Source organism: Meles meles, chromosome 2 (genome assembly GCF_922984935.1).
Source record: "Meles meles chromosome 2, mMelMel3.1 paternal haplotype, whole genome shotgun sequence".
NCBI lineage: Eukaryota > Metazoa > Chordata > Mammalia > Carnivora > Mustelidae > Meles > Meles meles.
In genome coordinates this window covers 128,338,824-128,359,354 of record NC_060067.1, presented here as the reverse complement: position 1 = coordinate 128,359,354, position 20,531 = coordinate 128,338,824, and the positions used below count along the sequence as shown (strand labels likewise).

At 35.1% G+C, this 20,531-nt stretch overlaps 1 pseudogene; it reads right to left on the bottom strand.

The window, feature by feature from the left end:
• Positions 1-6,281: 6,281 nt before the first annotated feature.
• On the bottom strand, positions 6,282-7,327 carry LOC123936895 (annotated as a pseudogene).
• Between the last annotated feature and the right edge of the window lie 13,204 nt (positions 7,328-20,531).

Here is a 20,531-nt window from a genome sequence, read left to right as displayed (position 1 = left end):
CATTGGACATTCTTTCCTGCTTTGTCGAAGATTAGTTGGCCATAGAGTTGAGGGTCGATTTCTGGGCTCTCTATTCTGTTCCACTGATCTATGTGTCTGTTTTTGTGCCAGTACCATGCTGTCTTGATGATGACAGCTTTGTAATAGAGCTTGAAGTCCGGAATTGTGATGCCACCAACTTTGGCTTTGTTCTTCAATATTCCTTTGGCTATTCGAGGTCTTTTCTGGTTCCATATAAATTTTAGGATTATTTGTTCCATTTCTTTGAAAAAAATGGATGGTATTTTGATAGGGATTGCATTAAATGTGTAGATTGCTTTAGGTAGCATAGACATTTTCACAATATTTATTCTTCCAATCCAGGAGCATGGAACATTTTTCCATTTCTTTGTGTCTTCCTCAATTTCTTTCATGAGTACTTTATAGTTTTCTGTGTATAGATTCTTAGCCTCTTTGGTTAGGTTTATTCCTAGGTATCTTATAGTTTTGGGTACAATTGTGAATGGGATTGACTCCTTAATTTCTCTTTCTTCAGTCTTGTTGTTGGTGTACAGAAATGCAACTGATTTCTGTGCATTGATTTTATATCCTGACACTTTACTGAATTCCTGTACAAGTTCTAGCAGTTTTGGAGTGGAGTCTTTTGGGTTTTCCACATATAGTATCATATCATCTGCGAAGAGTGATAGTTTGACTTCTTCTTTACCAATTTGGATGCCTTTAATTTCTTTTTGTTGTCTGATTGCTGAGGCTAGGACTTCTAATACTATGTTGAATAGCAGTGGTGATAATGGACATCCCTGCCATGTTCCTGACCTTAATGGAAAAGCTTTCAGTTTTTCTCCATTGAGAATGATATTTGCGGTGGGTTTTTCATAGATGGCTTTGATAATATTGAGGTATGTGCCCTCTATCCCCACACTTTGAAGCGTTTTGATCAGGAAGGGATGCTGTACTTTGTCAAATGCTTTTTCAGCATCTATTGAGAGTATCCTATGGTTCTTGTTCTTTCTTTTATTAATGTGTTGTATCACATTGATTGATTTGGGGATGTTGAACCAACCCTGCAGCCCTGGAATAAATCCCACTTGATCGTGGTGAATAATCCTTTTAATGTACTGTTGAATCCTATTGGCTAGTATTTTGGCGAGAATTTTTGCGTCTGTGTTCATCAAGGATATTGGTCTGTAGTTCTCTTTTTTGGTGGGATCCTTGTCTGGTTTTGGGGTCAAGGTGATGCTGGCCTCATAGAATGAGTTTGGAAGTTTTCCTTCCATTTCTATTTTTTGGAACAGTTTCAGGAGAATAGGAATGAGTTCTTCTTTAAATGTTTGGTAGAATTCCCCTGGGAAGCCATCTGGCCCTGGGCTTTTGTTTGTTTGGAGATTTTTGATGACTGTTTCAATCTCCTTACTGGTTATGGGCCTGTTCAGGTTTTCTATTTCTTCCTGGTTCAGTTGTGGTAGTTTATATGTCTCTAGGAATGCATCCATTTCTTCCAGATTGTCCAATTTGTTGGCGTAGAGTTGCTCATAGTATGTTCTTATAATTGTCTGTATTTCTTTGGTGTTAGTTGTGATCTCTCCTCTTTCATTCATGATTTTATTTATTTGGGTCCTTTCTCTTTTCTTTTTGATGAGTCTGGCCAGGGGTTTATCAATCCTATTGATTCTTTCAAAGAACCAGCTCCTAGTTTCATTGATTTTTTCTATTGTTTTTTTGGTTTCTATTTCATTGATTTCTGCTCTGATCTTTATGATTTCTCTTCTCCTGCTGGGTTTAGGGTTTCTTTCTTGTTCTTTCTCCAGCTCCTTTACGCGTAGGGTTAGGTTGTGTACTTGAGACCTTTCTTGTTTCTTGAGAAAGGCTTGTACCGCTATATATTTTCCTCTCAGGACTGCCTTTGCTGTGTCCCACAGATTTTGAACTGTTGTGTTTTCATTATCATTGGTATTTTTTTAAATTAATGTTCAAATAAGCAATAAAAATGAACCAATTTTTCAAAATTTAATGTAGGCAATTTTATTTTTGAAAGAACTTTATCTCTGAAAATAGTTTGTGAAAACAACTATTTGCAGATCCATGGTAAAATAAAACATGTCATCAATATATAACTGTTTAATAAAATTGTATGATTTTAATTATTTTTAAAAGATTTTTTGCACTTATTTGAAAAAGAGAGAGAGAATGAGTGAGAGAGAGGGAGAAGTAGACCCCCTGCTGAGCGGGGAAACCTGACTGAGAGCTCAATCTTAGGACCCTGAGATCATGACCTGAGCTGAAAGCAGCCACTTAACCAACTTAGCCACTGAGGTCTCCCTGATTTTAATTATTTTAACATACTCTTTCTCATTCAAAAACGTCCTGACTTGGATGATACATTATGTAATCACAATATTCTTTTTTTTTTTTTTGAACATCAAAAGTATTATTTGCTTCAAGGGTAAAGGTCTGTGAATCATTAGTCTTACACAATTCACAGCACTCACCATAGCACATACCCTCCCCAATGCCCATAAGCCAGCCACCAGATCCCTCCCCCCACCCCTTAGCAACCCTCAGTTTGTTTCCTGAGATTAAGAGTCTCATGGTTCGTCTCTCTCTCCAGTCCCATCTGTTTCATTTTTTCCCTCCCTACCCTCCATTACTTCCCTCCTGCCTCTCAAATTCCTCATATCAGAGAGATCATATAATTGTCTTTCTCCGATTGACTTATTTCGCTTAACATAATACCCTCTAGTTCCATCCACGTCATTGCAAATGGAAAGATTTCATTTTTGATGACTACATACTATTCCATTGTGTGTGTGTGTGTGTGTGTGTGTGTGTGTGTGTGTGTCCCATCTTCCTTATCCATTCATCTGTTGATGGACATCTAGGTTTTTTTCCATAGTTTGGCTATTGTGTACATTGCTGCTATAAACATTTGGGTGTGTGTGCCCCTTTGGATCACTACATTTGTATCTTTAGGCTAAATACCCAGTAGTCATCACTTTCTCCATCAGGTCTAAATTAAGAACCAAGGTACCTGATGGAATATTTGAAAAATACTTTTTCACAAAGTGTAATAATCAAACTTTGAGCACTATACAATTTTAAAGAAGGAAAAACTGGGTAGAGTATCCCAGACAAAGCAAAGTTAATAAAGAAAGAGAGCAAAAATGCAGAATTAGCCTAAAAAATATTGTCAAAAAGGTGAAGGAGAATATGTGTAAAACTAAGAAAGAAGCAGTCATGAAGAAAGACCAACTGTAAATATAGCCTCTGAGAAATATTGCAGTTGATACAAATCTAGTGGATGGATTGAAGAACAGTCTGCATAGAGCTCAAAATAAATTTAAGAATTAGAATATTGGGTTAATATCTTTCAGAGACCATTGGGAAGCCACAAAGAGAAATATTAAGGAAAGTAAAAAATATATGGGTGATAAAACAGAAGTGTTGTGATATCTAAATTAAGAGACCCCACACAAAAGTAAGAGTGGCAGGAAAGAGGGGTGCCTATGTGGTTTAGTCAGTTCAGCATCTGACTCAGGTCATGGTCTCAGGATTCTGGTGTGGAGCCAGTCAGCACTGGGTTCCCCGCTCAGTGGGGATCCTGCTTCTCCCTCTTCCTCTGCCTCTCCACCCTGCTCATGCTCTCTCTCTCTCTCTCTCCCTCAAATAAATACATAAAAAATCTTTGAAAAAGAAAAGAGCAGAAAATAAAATATTTAAGGAAATAGACTCATGGAACATTGACTGAGAATTTCTCCTAGTAAAGGAAAAGTGAATTCAGATTAAAAGGTTTCCAGTGCTGTCATACAAAACAGATTCTAAAATTTCTACATATAGACACATTATGTTAAAACTAGGGATTTAAAAGATAAAATCTTCCTGAAAGAAGAAGCCAACCATCCATAGAGAAACAAGATACAGATTTATTTCAATTTTCTCATTAACAATAGCTGAGTGAGTAGGAGAATAAGTAATATTTTTATAGGACTGAAGGAAAAGAAACTCAAGTCAAGATCATTTTTTAATCCCACACAACTGCTATTTAGAAGTGAAGACAAAAAAAGAATTTAAGCATACAGAGTTTCAGAAATTTTAAACTCATATAAAGACTCTCTTGGAAAATAATCTTGGAAGAGGTAGTCCGGTAAGAAAAATAAGTCCAGAATTCTTCAAGATAAATGGATATGTGAGGTATGCCAGATGTCTAGTTTCCAACACTATTCTATCTTGAAATACATCAAATTCAATGTCTTTCCATGACTAAAACCTGACTGACACATGGGTCAGAAAACAAAAAATTCAAAACAATAGATCCAGATGACATAATGATGAAAAGATGAAAAATATGTTACTTTTCATAATACAAAAAAAGTATTAATCTTGCAATGCTTTTTCAAAATTACTAAGCAAAGCTTTATAGAACTTGGATGAAGAAAATGATCTGTGCAGTCAAAAATAGTTCTTTCCTATAATGATAGATGGAGTCAGTAAAAGCTAAGCAAAAATATTAAAAGTTAATCACCAAGGATAGCTGTAAAGATGGCCTATGGTCTGTACAATAAAAAACTATCAAAGGTAATTTGTGTAAAGAGAAATTTATGAAACACTTTAGATTTTAATGAAAACAAACCTACTACATGTCAAAATTTGACAGCTAAAATCAAAACAATACTTATGGGGAAATTTATAACTGTAAATATATGTATTAAAATAAGAATAAGAGACACCAATAACTGGGTGATCCTACTGGAATAAAATAGAAGAAAATTTTTAAAAATAAAGGTAGACATAGTGAATAAATACATTAAAAACATAAATAAATTAAAATTAGGAAACTATTTTACAGATTAAAAACCAGACATTGGGGGCACCTGGGTGGCTCAGTGGATTAAGGCTCTGCCTTTGGCTCAGGTCATGATCTCACAGTCCTGGGATCGAGCCCCTCATCCGGCTCTCTGATTGGCAGGGAGCCTGCTTCTCCCTCTCTCTCTGCTTGGTGCTCTGCCTACTCATGATCTCTCTCTCTGTCAAATAAATAAATAAATAAAATCTTTACAAAAGCAACAACAACAACAACAACAAAAACAGACATTGACAAGAAATAGAGTAGGGAGAGAAAAATAAAATTATTTAGAATTACAGTATGAACTTAAACTTGTTTCTACTTTCTTGTAGAAAGTATTCATGTAGAAATACACTGTCAAATATATTTTCATAAGTATGTATACATATATAATTTCAAAGACATAGCAGAGATTAAAACAAAAATAATATACAAAATTGATTAGTTACACAGTTGAAAAAAGCATAAAGATACATTCCAAAAGGAATATGAAATGAAAATTGACATAAGAAAAAAAAAAGAGAACACCAAAAGCCATTAATGTAATTAAAATAGAAACAGAAGGTTGAAATATGCAATTATTAAGCTTGAGTTAATAAATATGAAGAATGATTTTGATATAATTTTAATTTTAATTCATTTATTTCTACATTTCTTAGTTGCAGAAAACAGAAATTGACCCAGCATTTAAAAGTACTTGTTATATTAAGCTTCCTTCCATGGAACAATGGAATTTATTATTTTTGTTGAAGAGTGGGCTAATCAAAAAGGGTAACAGCTCAGTTTTTCCCCATTCATAGCTCATTGTTTCACACTTGTTTTTATTACTTGTGGTCCACTGTGCTGATTCACCCTTATCCTGTGGTTAAGTATGACCATTTCTAAATTTGTCCTAAAATATTTGCACAAAGGCAAATTTGTCCCACCTGGTATTTGTGGTCTTTGTTTTTCTTCCACGTGATTTACCTTGTGCTTATTTTTTCTGAACATAACCCTGTTTGTACTTGTTCCCTTCTTTAACATGTACTCATAGAGAAATGTTAGGCATAAGCCATGATAGCTCTTAGAGTTTACCCGCAGAAGTATGAGATCAAATCGTCTTTAAATATAACTTGATTATTAACCAACATCTCTAGAGACAATAAATACTGTGCAAGATTCTCTGGTAAATGACATTTTTGTCAAATGTTAGGATCCCAAGAGAAATGTATCAAATTATGAAATTATACAACAGTTTTAAATATGATGAATGTGGCCCGCAAGCATAGTTTCTGTACTGCTTAATTATTCTCTTAATTGCATGTTAAAGACTATAGTAAAGTATATGAAATTCTCTTTCCAACATTGAACACTAAATACATAAGGGATATGGTGGTGTTGTGAACTGGCTCTTTTTTCCCCTGAAGTTTGTCCCCATATTATTAACTTGGAATTCTCATCTTTAAATATATACATATTTTTTGAGAATGACTATAGAAGGAGTATCTCTAGAATTTTGCTGTTCTAATGCCCGTATGTGTTTTTTGTTCCCCTTCCCTTCTAGTCCCTTCCCTTCCCTTTCCTGTCTTTTCTTTTTCTTGAGACCATGCTTTTTGTTTCTAATGGATCCTTTATTTAGAACACCAACTTGTGAAGGATAAACTCCATTTGTGAGAGAAATCACAGAGTGGGGGGTAACACTGAAGCTGAGGAACAACTTGGATTGTGGGATGAATTTCAAGTTCACAGCTTTCTGATTAACTTTGTATGGCTCTGTAATCTCTCTCTCTTTCCCTGTGACAAAGACCTCATCTTCCTGACATCTCAGTGTACTCAGCTTCTTCTTCTTGAAGTAAGTATTGGTGAAATGTTTCGAGATTTTAATATCTGATATCGATTTTGGTGCAAGTGGAAGTCACAGATTTCTGGTGTGTTCTACACAGAGGAACTCAGTTGAGGGCCAGAGATCCAGTTGCAAGTAGCAAGCCACTGTTCAGCTGCTTCAGGAAATGCACCTTCTTGCCTCTTTGGCTCCCAGTGAGGATGATCAAGATGGTGCCAGGAGTGACGCTAGCTCACAGTTGACTCACATGCTGACTTACACCCCCCCTGCCCCCCACCGCACCATGGCTCAACAGCTTCTGAGGCTCCCCTTCAGTAGGATAATACCCAGAAATTTTCCAAAAATAACCACTTGGGTACCACCATTCTTGTAACCAATAACCGATTTCCTGACAGTAGCCAGGAATCTTCTCCTTTTGCTTTTCAACCTTGATTTTAGCTGCTCAGTATTTCCTCTTTTACAAGGCCTCTGTGGAATACAAGGCCAATCAGGAATATCTTCCACTTCCTTCTGACTAGGACATGGTTTCGGCTGCCATGGGTTTTCCCCATCTTCTGCATTGTACAGTTGAGGTTACTCTTCTCAACCTTGCCACCAGCATCAGTTATCTTGGCTTCAGGTTTCTTCTTATCAATATCTGACATCTCAACTTTTTCACTTACCATCTCGCAAGATGGAAAAGAGCTTTAGACCATGATTTTTAACTGGTCAGCACTACAGGAATCTCTGCAAGATCTGGACTAGTGACGATTGAAGAGAGTAAACGGTTGGACGGGAGAGCCCCTGCACCAAAGACCAACCTCTTTGCAGGTTGCTTTATATGTACTTTGCCAGTATCTTATTAGTAAACCACCTTCAAACCCTAAAATGTATGGATTTAATTTAATTTAACTTGAGTCTTTATACAGAAGTACTTCACAGTGAAAAACTGGACACTCCATGGGTAAACATAAGTACACTTGTCATTAGATCAATCAGCACCTGCTGTTACAGATAGTTTCATGGCCCAAAACTTAATTAATTAATTAAATTTGAATATAGGATGCCTTCATCTTTCTGCACATTTCCATGCTTAGAATGTCAAGCATGAATGTGAATTCCAAAGGAAGTGCTGTTGTATATTTTTTTGCAGAGAAGCAAAAGCTGCTTTTCCCATTCCTACTATAAGCTGCTTTGAACATCATTTCCAATAAATGTGCCAATTTGGTGAATGGTGTGAGCCAAGGTCTGCTGATTTCAAAGCCAGCTGACATCACTGCAAATACTTCATTTCTGTTTTTTGCATGCAGGATCAAAATGATGAAAACTGACTTGTTCTCTTATGATCTAGAAAAGACATAGTTTTGGGTCAAGAATCACTGTCAACTCTACCAAATGTTTTCTTTCATGTTGAGTTTTCCCTTACTCACTTACTAACTCACTAACTCACTAACTCACTCACTCACTTGAAGAGCTTGAGTTCATTACTAGCGATCATTGCATTTACCTTGCTCTAGCCAGCTGGTTGTTTTGAGAACCAGAACTGTGGTATTGGAGCAAGGGACTGGCAAAGGCTATTTGGGGCTTGGAGGTCAGGACTGGTCTCCAGCTTCAGGAAAGAGTTTGGACCAGAACACCAAGGCAAAAGCATAGTCATGAGAATCAAGCAATCATTATGCAGAAACAAAGATATTTAAGAAAAAATTGTAGCCCAAGTATACAAGCAACACAGACCAATGAAAATGTGTTCCTGATGAGGTGTAAGCCTACAGATAGCTGAATGCCTGTAAATCTTGGTGCCAGTCCTGGACTTTGCTTCATCCCTGTCCAACTATGGGTCTTCATAACATTTCTGGAATGATGAATTTTCTACAGTTTCCAATGAATACTGTGAATGTCAAATCTACAATTCCCTTAATTAAAGGAAGCTGGAATCATTAGTTTATGCAAAAGAACACTGGAGCTTTCGAGAGCTCTGGTCCAGATGGTGACACAGGAAGATCACGAACTCGGCTACTCCGTGGACGCACCAAATCAATACCAATTTATGGAACAATCCCTCCTGAAGAAGAAAAAAATCTCTCAGGTTTTAGAAATGCAACTATCCTATAATAGGAATAAAATAGGAACTAAATAATTTAAGCTACCCTTACCGTCCCGCCCCCCCTGCAAAAAAAATCTCTGATGATAGAAGAAATACATTCATTTGGCTTAACTACTATGTATTAATCAAAACATCAGATAATTGTAAAACCTTTGATCTGCACTTTGTCCTTTGTGTATGGACCTAATGTTCAGTTTTTTAACATAAAAATTGTCCCTCACCATAGTTATATTCTCAAACTTTCTGCCCTTCTTTATACCATCTTCATTCAAGACATTCAGAGAGCTCAATTCTTTCTCACCAAGTAAAGGATGACTATATCTCTCTAACCTCATCCTCTTTCAAACTCCAATATGTTATCTCAAACCAGCTTCTATCATCTCCCACCTCAGGCTGCCTCACAGTAGAATCTTGTAATTTATCCCTTTCTGATAAATTTATTATGTAAATAAAAGCACATTATTTTTTTATAATTTAGGTGACTTTTTATTGCAGTATCAAAATGGTCTTTCTTATGAAAGATTATTCTTTCCTTGACCACCTATGAGACATTACCATAAGGATATATGGGTCAGGTGATCAATTGTACAGTATAGATTCAGCGGTCTCTGCCATGGTCCATTGGTCTGATAGGTTCCTTTCTTTAAAATATAGTTATTACTTAACAATATAGTTGCTTTGGCAACATATGAAAGGGTTAAATATGCAAAAACAAAGGAAGAAAGGAAGGAAAAAAGGAAAAGGAAGGAGGGAAGGAGGGAGGGAAGAGGGAGGGTCGAAAGGAAGGAAGGCAGGTACAAGAGAGGGAGAAAAGGAGGGATTGAGAGAAGAAGGAATTGCCTGAGCTTTTATGCTATCTGTCCACTTTCAAACTGGCTAGCAGTAGGGAAGATAAACAGTAGAAGAAGAAAACTAAAGTTGAGAAGAAAGAGAAAATGTCCCTTTTCCCCATTTTTGCTTGCAGGTTGCAGAATTAGAAGATAAATAGAAGGCACTTTAAAAATGATCTGAGATGCATGGATTTGGGTTTTGGTCTCCCAGCAAACTAGTCATTAGTGACTCCTATCTCAGAATTTCTCAACAATACTCCTAAACTGTGACAGCCAAAAATGTTTTCAGATTTTGCCAAATATCTTAAGAGGGACAAAACTGTCCTCCACGGGGAATGCTGCTTCATGTGAAGGCAAATCAGCCCATTGTACAGATGAGCGCTTTGCCATCCAGGTTGCACCTAAAGTACTTAAAATACATATATTGAAGAGGCTGTCTTTTTTCCATTGGACATTCTTTCCTGCTTTGTCGAAGATTAGTTGACCATAGAGTTGAGGGTCTATTTCTGGGCTCTCTATTCTGTTCCACTGATCTATGTGTCTGTTTTTGTGCCAGTACCATGCTGTCTTGATGATGACAGCTTTGTAATAGAGCTTGAAGTCCGGAATTGTGATGTCACCAACTTTGGCTTTGTTCTTCAATATTCCTTTGGCTATTCGAGGTCTTTTCTGGTTCCATATAAATTTTAGGATTATTTGTTCCATTTCTTTGAAAAAAATGGATGGGATTTTGATAGGGATTGCATTAAATGTGTAGATTGCTTTAGGTAGCATAGACATTTTCACAATATTTATTCTTCCAATCCAGGAGCATGGAACATTTTTCCATTTTTTTGTGTCTTCCTCAATTTCTTTCATGAGTACTTTATAATTTTCTGTGTATAGATTCTTAGTCTCTTTGGTTAGGTTTATTCCTAGGTATCTTATAGTTTTGGGTACAATTGTAAATGGGATTGACTCCTTAATTTCTCTTTCTTCAGTCTTGTTGTTGGTGTACAGAAATGCAACTGGGAGGTTGGGGGAACAGGTGGTGGGTAATGGGGAGGGCACGTTTTGCATGGAGCACTGGGTGTTGTGCAAAAAGAATGAATAATGTTACACTGAAAAAATAAATAAAATGAAAAAAAAATAAAAAAATAAAAAAAAATAAAATACATATATGATCATGCTTAAAATCCAATTCCATAGATTTTCATGTAATTGCTCTATGTTGCAGTCTGGAAGGAGGTATTAGGTACTTTAAAATTCTAAAATGTCTAGCATACAGCCAGGGTTTAAAACCCTGGCTTGGAGACAGTTTGGCTATTCCTAATATGAGACCTTGAGCTAATGAAGAGACCGTATTTCTGTACTCTAAAATCCCTTGTAATTTTGGAGCATTATATTCACAGCACATGTTTCATTCTCATGAATTTATGCATTGAATATCTTATGTCAGCACAAAATAAATCACTGAAATCTATAAAAGTCTCCAAAATATCAGATATTTAGTATATTTTGCATGGAAGGATATCTTGAATTAAATTTACTGATGTATTAACTATTAAGTAAAATTGTCTATATGAAACAAAACTTTCCTTACTACTTATACAGGACCTCACTTTATCTTGTGTTAAGCCAAGGCAGGAAGCCAACTTCCTAGCACATGTTTAAAGGTGCAGTTGGGTGGATGAACAATACCTTTGAATATATGGAGCTGCCAATTTATTTTTTGTCTAAAAAACCCCAACCATTTCTTTGACAAATGCTCAAACCCCTGTTTAAAAAGCAATAAAAATAAATAAGCACAAATCTCAAAGGCTATTTATTTCATACCCAAATATCTTAAAAATAATTATATGAAATCAACATGATTTGTGAATTTAGGGAATTCACATGTTGAATTCATTTCCCTATTTTATTGGATAAAAATTTGACCTGACCCAATTTTTTATCTAGTGACCCTAAATTTGGGGACTACATACATGTATTGATACTTTGTTTCCAACATATTTTCATCTTCTCTTATTCTTCTCTGAAGTTCTTTGTTTTCCTATTGCTTCTTATTTGGATGATCAACCAACACTTACAAACAGCTAAAGGCCTCAAACTTCCTAGAATATCAAAAATTTTAAGAGATATTTCAAAAAACCGACAATGTTTAAGTGCATCGTCAATCTTCTGGAAACAATGATGTTTATTTAATGAAGATCCCTTTAACTGTAACAAGTTTAGAGTGTTATTAATAAAAATGAGTGCCTTTTAAAGTATAATGCACATTTTGAAAACCTTTAGTGTTCTTTTTTATGTTAAATAATCTGAACATTAACAATGAGAGTACCCAATCCAGACGTTTAAAACCTAACAGTAGTGTTCCTGATAATTTCACTGAAATCATGCTCAGCCTACTGCCATAGAAGTGCTAAATTAATGGTATTGAACCAAGTAATTGATTACGGAGTATGTATATATTCTTTTTTTTTTTAAAGATTTTATTTATTTATTTGACAGACAAAGATCACAAGTAGGCAGAGAGGCAGGCAGAGACAGAGGGGGAAACAGGCTCCCTGCTGAGGAGAGAGCCTGATGTAGGGCTTCATCCCAGGACCCTGGGATCATGACCTGAGCCGAGGGCAGAGGCTTTAACCCACTGAGCCACCCAGGCGCCCCACGTATATATTCTTAATATTTGCATATTTGCAAGCACCACTGTAATAACACATGTGAGATTCTGTCAGATCTTTATCATCTTCATTTATCGTGAAGACTAATTTCAGTCAAAAGTTTATTTATCAAAAAAATCAAGAGTTTGAAGTCCACATTTGATTGATAGAAATTACATACAGGTCTTAAATATAAATAAAAATATATCAATGTTACAAAATGTTCAAAAGTGGAAAGTCTGGGGCGCCTGGGTGGCTCAGTGGGTTAAGCCTCTGCCTTCAGCTCAGGTCATGGTCTCAGGGTCCTGGGATCGAGCCCATGTCGGGCTCTCTGCTCAGCAGGGAGTCTGCTTCCCCGTCTCTCTCTGCCTGCCTCTCTGCCTGCTTGTGATCTCTCTCTCTGTTAAATAAATCTTTAAAAAAAAAGGGGGAAAGTCTGTCAGTTTTTATTGATAATAAAAAGGTTTATAAAACTTCATTGAAAATTCTTGTCCAGTTTGATCATCCATTTTCTCAATTCCAGTAATATTGTTAACATGAAATGCACAACTTAAATCTTTTTTCATTATTTTATTTTTATAGTGTTACATTGGCTTCAGGTGTACAATAAACTCATTCAACAATTCCATATATCACTTAGCGCTCATCAGGAGAAGCACACTCCTTAGTCCCCATCACCTGCTTAACCCAACCCTCCCCACTCCCTTCCCTCTGCTTAAATCTTTTTTTCTTTTAAATTTATACTAAAATTTACTTTAGTTAATGTAGTGTAATGTTTGCTATTGTTTTATAGTTTCAGTATGAAGTCCCACAGAAGGGGATGAATATCCTCACTTTGTGAACTTTGGAAATTTGAACTGATATGCAATCTTAAAAAGAAAAAATAAGTAGAAATCAACTCTAATTTTGAAGATCTACTAAGCTTTATTAAGTACAATTATATTAGTTCTTATGTTTTGTTACTTATGTAATGTATTGTATGTTGTCTTCTTGTTAATATTTATTTTCTGGTTTAAACAAAACAAGTATAATTTGGTTTCAATAATTTCAGTTAATTTTACAATGTTAATTATTGTGTGAATGTGGAGGTTAATGATATATGCAAATGATTCTCTTTTAACATGTTTCTTCCCATGTGTAGTGGAAATAATATTCCACATGTGGAAACCTAATATGATAAGAACAAAATCTTGTTTCTGGGCACTAGTAGTACCTTTGCTCTTCAGCAATGATACTAATGTGGGTAAGCAGCAATAATCTGAGCTTCTACTACAGGTATCCAACATTCCATCATAACTATTTCTGTCACAAAGCCTCTGCCCCTTTCCTATTCCCTTTGGCTCATTCAGAAATTATCTTCATGTCACTGTTGAGATGGAGTTTTTCACCTAAATATGATTCTGCAAATGTATGAATAATTGATTTGTGATTGAAATAATTTTTTACACCTGTAAGTTTGAGTATCAGTATTATGATACTTAGTGGTGAGAAACTAAATGCTATCCCTTGGAGTTTCAGGAACAAAACAAAGATAGCCCCTCTCACCACTCCTTTTCAGCACTGTATGGGAAGATCAAGAACAAAGCAAAAATGTCTCCTCTTGCCACTCCCTTTCAACACTGTGTGGGAAGTCCTAGTTAATACAATAAGATAAGAAAATGACATACAGATTATACAGATTGGATAGGAAGAAATCAACTGTCTTTGTTTGTAGATGATATGATCATCTATGTAGAAAATCTGAAAGAATCTACAAGAAATCTTAGAGCTAATGAATGATTATAACAAGTGTTCAGGAAAAAAAGTTAATAAACAAAAATCAATTGCTTTCCTATATGCCAGCAGTGAACAAATGGAATTTGAGATTAGAAAAACACAATACCATTTACATTAACATCCTTCAAAATAACACACTTAGTTATAAATCTAACAAAATAAATAAAAGATCTATATGAAGAAAGCTACAAACTCTGATGAACAGAATCAAAGAACAAATGAGCAGATGAAGGGATATTTCATGTTCCTAAATAAGAAGACTCAATAGTTTCAAATGTCACTTCTTCTTAACTTAATTATACATTCAATGCAATTTTAATCAATATCCCAGCAAGTTATTTTATTGCCATTGACACACTGCTTCTAAAGCTTATATAGAGGCAAAAGATCTAAAACAGCCAGTACAATATTGAAGGAGAAAAACAAAGTTGGAAGACTGGTATTACTCTATTTCAAAACTTATTATAAAGCCATAGTACGGGCGCCTGGGTGGCTCAGTGAGTTAAAGCCTTTGCCTTTGGCTCAGGTCATGATCGCAGAGTTCTGGGATCAAGCCCCGCATCGGCTCTCTGCTCAGCGGAGGGCCTGCTTCCTCCTCTCTCTCTGCCTGCTTCTCTGCCTACTTGTGATCTCTCTCTCTCTGTGTGTCAAATAAATAAATAAAACCTTAAAAAAAAGCCACAGTAATCAAAAAACATGGTATCAGTGAAAGAAAAGGAAATAGATCAATGGAACAGAATAGAGAGCCCAGAAATAGATCCACATACATGTAGTCAACTGACCTTTAACAAAAGCAAAGGAAATACAATAGAGCAAAGATAGTCCTTTCAACAGATGGTGCTGGAACAACTGGACATCCAAAGAAAAGGAGAAAGAAAGAAAGAAAGAAAGAAAGAAAGAAAGAAAGAAAGAGGAAGGAGAGAAGGGGAGGGAGAGAAGTGGAGGAAGGGAGGGAGGGAGGAAGGAAAGAAGGAAGGAATGAATAAATGAATGGAGAAAGGGAGGAAGGAAACAAGGAAGGAAGGAAAGGGAGAGAAGGAAAGAAAAGAAAAGAAAAAAGAAAAGAAAAGAATAATGAACACAGACCATACCCTTCACCAAAAATAACTCAGAAAGGATAAGACTTAAATGTAAAATGCAAAACTATAAAATTCCTAGAATATAATATTAGAGAAAACCTAGGTAAGCTTGGGTATGGTGACAGCTTTTTAGATATGACACCAAAGTCATGACGCTTAAACTAGTGAACAAGCTATACTCTATCGAAGTTAAAAGCTTAACAGATATACTAATTGCAAAAAAGCATATGAAAAGATGTCTTACATCATATGTCATTGTTGGCATTAAAACAATGATGAGCTACTATTCTACACCTATTAGAATAGCCAGAATCTGGAACACTGACAATATCAAGTGCTATGAAGATTTGGAGCAATGGGAATGGTCATTTAATGCTGGTGGAATGCAAAATGGCATCCCCACCCTGAAAGACAGTTTGGCAATTTCTTTTGAAACTAAACATACTCTTACCATACGATTAACACCCATTTTCTTGTATATTCACCCAAAGAAGTTGAAAACTTTTGTCCCCACAAATAGCTGAACAGATGTTTAGAGCAGCTTTATTCATAATTGCCAAAACTTGGAAGCAACCACAATGTCCTTTAGTAGATCAGTGGACTGATAAACTGTGGTACATCCAGACTATAGAATTTTATTCAATACTAGAAAGAGAGAGAAAAGGAAGGAAGGAAGGGCAGAAGGAAGGGAGGGAGGGAAAGACCGGCAATGAAAAGAAAGGAGAAGACAAAAGGGCTACATACCATATAATTCCAACTACATAACATTCTAGAAAATGCAAGACTATGAAAATAGTAAAAAGATCAATGATCAATGATGGCCAGTTGTTGAGTGGAAGAACTACGGAGAGGTGGAGTGTAGAGGATTGTTAGGGTAGTGAAAAAACTATATGATGCCGTAAATGTGATAGAATATACAACATGAAGGATGAATGGTAATATAAACTATGGACTTTGGGTGATTATAATGTGTCAGTATAGGTTCATCATTTGTAACAAATGTACTACTCTGGTGGGGAATATGGATCCTGGGGAAAGTTATGTGTGTCTGGGGGCAAGGGATACATAGGAAATTATGTATCTTCCCTTCAATTTTGTTGCAATTCTTAAATAGCTCTAAAAATTAATCTTTCTTTTCAAAAGTTATTATTTTTGTCCTGTTGCTATAATAACCCCTGAAACGACCCACAATTTTTTTTTTTTAGAATTATAGCTTTAAAATTTTAGGCTGTTTAAAAAATGGTGACATCAAATAAGTATTTGTTCAATACTTACCTATTTAAAAGTTAATTTAAATAATTAGGCAATCAAAATATGGTGAAAATGAATATTAACTATGAATATTCGCACCATAAACCTGTTAAGCAAAGAAGGTGCAATTATCCCTATTTAGAGTTTCTATTTTTCCCTTTTTCCTTTAGCCTTCATTGCTTTAAGTGATACACATTTCATTTATTGTATTAATTTTTTTTGAATTTTCTGCATCTTAAAATGGCAGTGAATTTTGTCTGCTTAGTCTCTCAGTCACCTAGGCCACTGCATATAGTGAGCTGTCAGTATTTATTTTTAAAGTAAAGAATATAGGAATGAAAGAAGGAATATAGATGAGAGAATATAGGTAAAAGGAAGGAAAGAAGGAAGAGAGGGAAGGAGGAAGGGAGGAAGAAAGGAAAGGAGGGAGAGAGAGAGAGAGAGAGAGAGAAAGGAAGAAAGAAAGAAAAAGAGAGAGAGAAAGTAAGAGAGGAAAGAAAGAAAAAGAAAGAGGGAAAGGAAGGAAGGAAGAGAGAGAAAAAAAAAGAAAAGAAAGAAAGAGGAAAGAAGAAACGGTCTTGCCCAGTGCCAGGCATATATCTATGCAGTGTTACAAATTGAAATAATTTAATTAAATGGTTTTACTTCAGCCTGAAATAAAGAGATCTTGTCAGTGATCACCTTTATTTTCCCCCTACTTGCCCCAAGACCTGTGTACTCCTGGAGTCAATGATCACCTTAAAAGTGCACCTTCAAAAGTAAGTAAATAAATAAATAAATAAAGTGCACCTCCTTCATTTGTAGAGAGGGAAGTCAGATACCACATACCAACAATTTTCACCCAAGTTATTACAAGTCAAGGTTATGTCACAGGAGGCTTGCTGTCATTAATATATATAATATCTAAGCATGCAAAAATTATTTTAAATAAATTAGAGGATATTAAAAATTCTCTGTCTAATATGTACCATTCTCATTCATGTGCTGACCTATTTTCCAGAAAGAAAGGAGGGGGAAGCACCATACATAACATGGAGTTATCCATGAGTGATCCTTGTACACGTGAAGTCCCTTCATGTATGTAGTTGTGAAAACAGAAAGTGAGAACTACTGATGCTTCTCCCTGTATGTAGTCTTCCAGAGAGGACAGAATAGGAGTTCTATATGACTCCTAGAGTGTACAATGCAGAACAGAAAGGAAAATGTGGGGGAAAGTGGCCAATGGAACATGAATTGGCCAGAGTCCACAGAAGATTTCCATAACTTCATTCGGTCCTGAAATGAAAAGACTGAAATTCACTTTTGAAACGATTTCCAACATCAGCTTAAGATTTTCATATAAAATCATGTGTAGAATGAATAAGGAGCTGCTCGGGATGTTGTTATAAGACAAATACTTTGAACAATGAGAGGAAATTAACTAGGGCCAGCCTTAATTTGCCAAACTTATGAATCTTTTGATTTGTATTTTATATTCAGGAAAATGTTATTCTTATTTATACAAAAGAAAATACAGCAGGAAGTTAGGCAAACAGTTTTGAACATTTGGTATGTAACGTGTGTGTTTATATATGCAAGAGACGTACAGATGGTATAGAATGTGGTTAGAAAAGTTTAAACAAAATGTATTTCCAGTGTGCATTAGAATAAAATATTAGTAAGAGATTTTCATAAAACCAAATGAGAAAAGTATTTTTAATGCTTATGATTAAAATATTTTAAGAACATTTTAGAAGTCATGCAGTCACATTGTCCAGAAAGCATTAAGATTTGTATTATTTGTATAAGTATTCCCAAAATATTATATTTAAAGAAAATAAAGTGCAATTCATATTATTTGTAATTAATTTCAGTTGTGAGAAACAGAAAATCCAAATGGCAATACTCACACAAGACAAAAATTTATTTCACTCATATGAAAATCAAATCTACAGTTTGGAAGATTAGGACTGAGATGGTTCTTGACAGTCTCAAGGAGCCAAAGACCTTTTTCTCTTTCTTTTTCTTTTCTTCTTCTTCTTTTTTAACCAGCCATTTTTAACATGTAGCTTCCACATCATGGTCCAATATAATATCATGAGCTCTCATTCTCCAGTCTACATATCAGCCAACAGAAAGGAGAAGCCAACACAAGAGAATATACCCTAACTTTTAAGGACATGTTGGAAATCACATGTGCCAATTCCTAAATCCTAACAAGTCCTATTGCAAGGGAAGCTGAAGCATGCATGTCCTTATTCTGAGAGTGTTATGTTCCCATCTAAATACCAGGCCAACCATTATATACAAGGAAGAATGCCTACTTGATTACAACTTTGAAATACATTCTAAATGGCCCAAAAGTCACAAGTTGAAAGTGCAGCCATTTCCTGCCTCATGAGCAAAATTAGGATTCTCTACCATCATCTTATTTTGCATTGCAACAAATATGTTAACTTCCATGTTAGGCAGCAAAATGCACACTTAAACAAAAAGTTTTATATGTGCATCAAAAACAATAGTCTATAGAATTTTTTAGAAAACTTTTATTTTGGAATTTTAAATTCAGGGAAAGTTTTCAAAAACAGTGTACAAAGTTCCCATCTCCCCCTCACCTAGTTTCCCCTAGAAGTTATTACCTTGTAGTACATGGCACACTGGTCACAATTAAAAACTCACATTGATAGGTTATTGCGAAATAAGTTCATACTTTATTTGGATTTCACTAGTTTTTCCATTGATGTCTATATAATTATACATATATATTTATTTTTTACTTATCTATAAATATATATCTATTTTATATATTAATATATTATATCAACATAATATATAATTATTATTGTAATATATTTATAGTTATATAAATATATGATATAAGCATATATAATGTAAATATATGTGTATGTATATGTATATTCTAGGATCTAATCCAGGATATCACATTGCATTTAGTGTCATAACTTTTTAGTCTCCTCTGGTCTGTGACAGTTACTCGGTCTTTCCTTGTTTTCATGACCTTGACAATTGGAGGAGTTCTGCTCCGGTATTTTGCAGAACTTCCCTTAATTTGGTTTTCTCTGAAAATAAGACTGGGCTATGAATTTTGGGAAGAATGCTACAGAGATTAAATAACTTTCTGATCACATTGTACTTTATATGCCTTAAAATGTTTTTAAAAAATTCCTCCCAAAAATGGTCTCGTTGAAAATATTTCTTGTCTGGTTTAATTAAATATCTTAATAATATAAGGATGGCCTTGAAGTGCATAACACAGAAAGTCAGTTTTAATCCTGGTACACAATCCAGATTTTATTTTAAAGACTTTGTTTATTTAACAAAGAGAGACACAATGAGAGAGGGAACACAAGCATGGGGGGTGGAAGAGGGAGAAGCAGGCTTCCCGCCAAACAAGGAGCCCAATGCAGGGCTCAATCCCAGGACCCTCAGACCATGACCTGACCTGAGCCAAAGGCAGACACTTAAGTGACTCAAACATTCAGGCATCCTCATAATTCAGATTTTTAACAAAGTTTTATTTAATAGAATTCTTATTTAGGGATTTTTTTATATAACAAAAAAGACAAAAATTGAATTGTGTGATATTGTCCAGAGTAATGTACTACCAAAACGGTTTAAAGAGCTCATTATAGTAACTAGATTAAATATGTCTCCTATAATCTTTATTTCTGATAATTATCTTAGTAAAAAGCTTTGCAAAAACAGTAAACACTATGTAATTAGTCAAAACCTGCTCAAATTATGATGTATTCTATATTAAAACATTCAACTTATCTATAATATCCTCCTCCTCATTATCATCTTCATCATTATGTAATTGTAATTCTCCTCATCTTACCACCACAAATTAAAAAATGTTATCAGGTGATAACTAGAGATTCAGGTAGACAGTGCCTTGTTAACTAATTGCTTTTTGTCTGGATTTTTCCCAGAAATGTAAAAACTTATGTAGTAATTACTATAGGCTCCATAAATTTGCAGAAAATCAATGAAGGATCATAGTTTTACTTGGTCTCTCTAAAGAGGGCAATTTTAAGGTGACAGCTGGATAGAAGGTGCAATGTCTCAAGTACTCTGGGAGATGAACAAAGACAGGCTGTGATCCTGACACACAGGATGAGCAATTCTCATTCCCAACCAGAACTTGAGTCAAATAGCTCCTGTTTCTAAATTATAAGGGTCGTTATCTGAATTACTCTGAATATTCT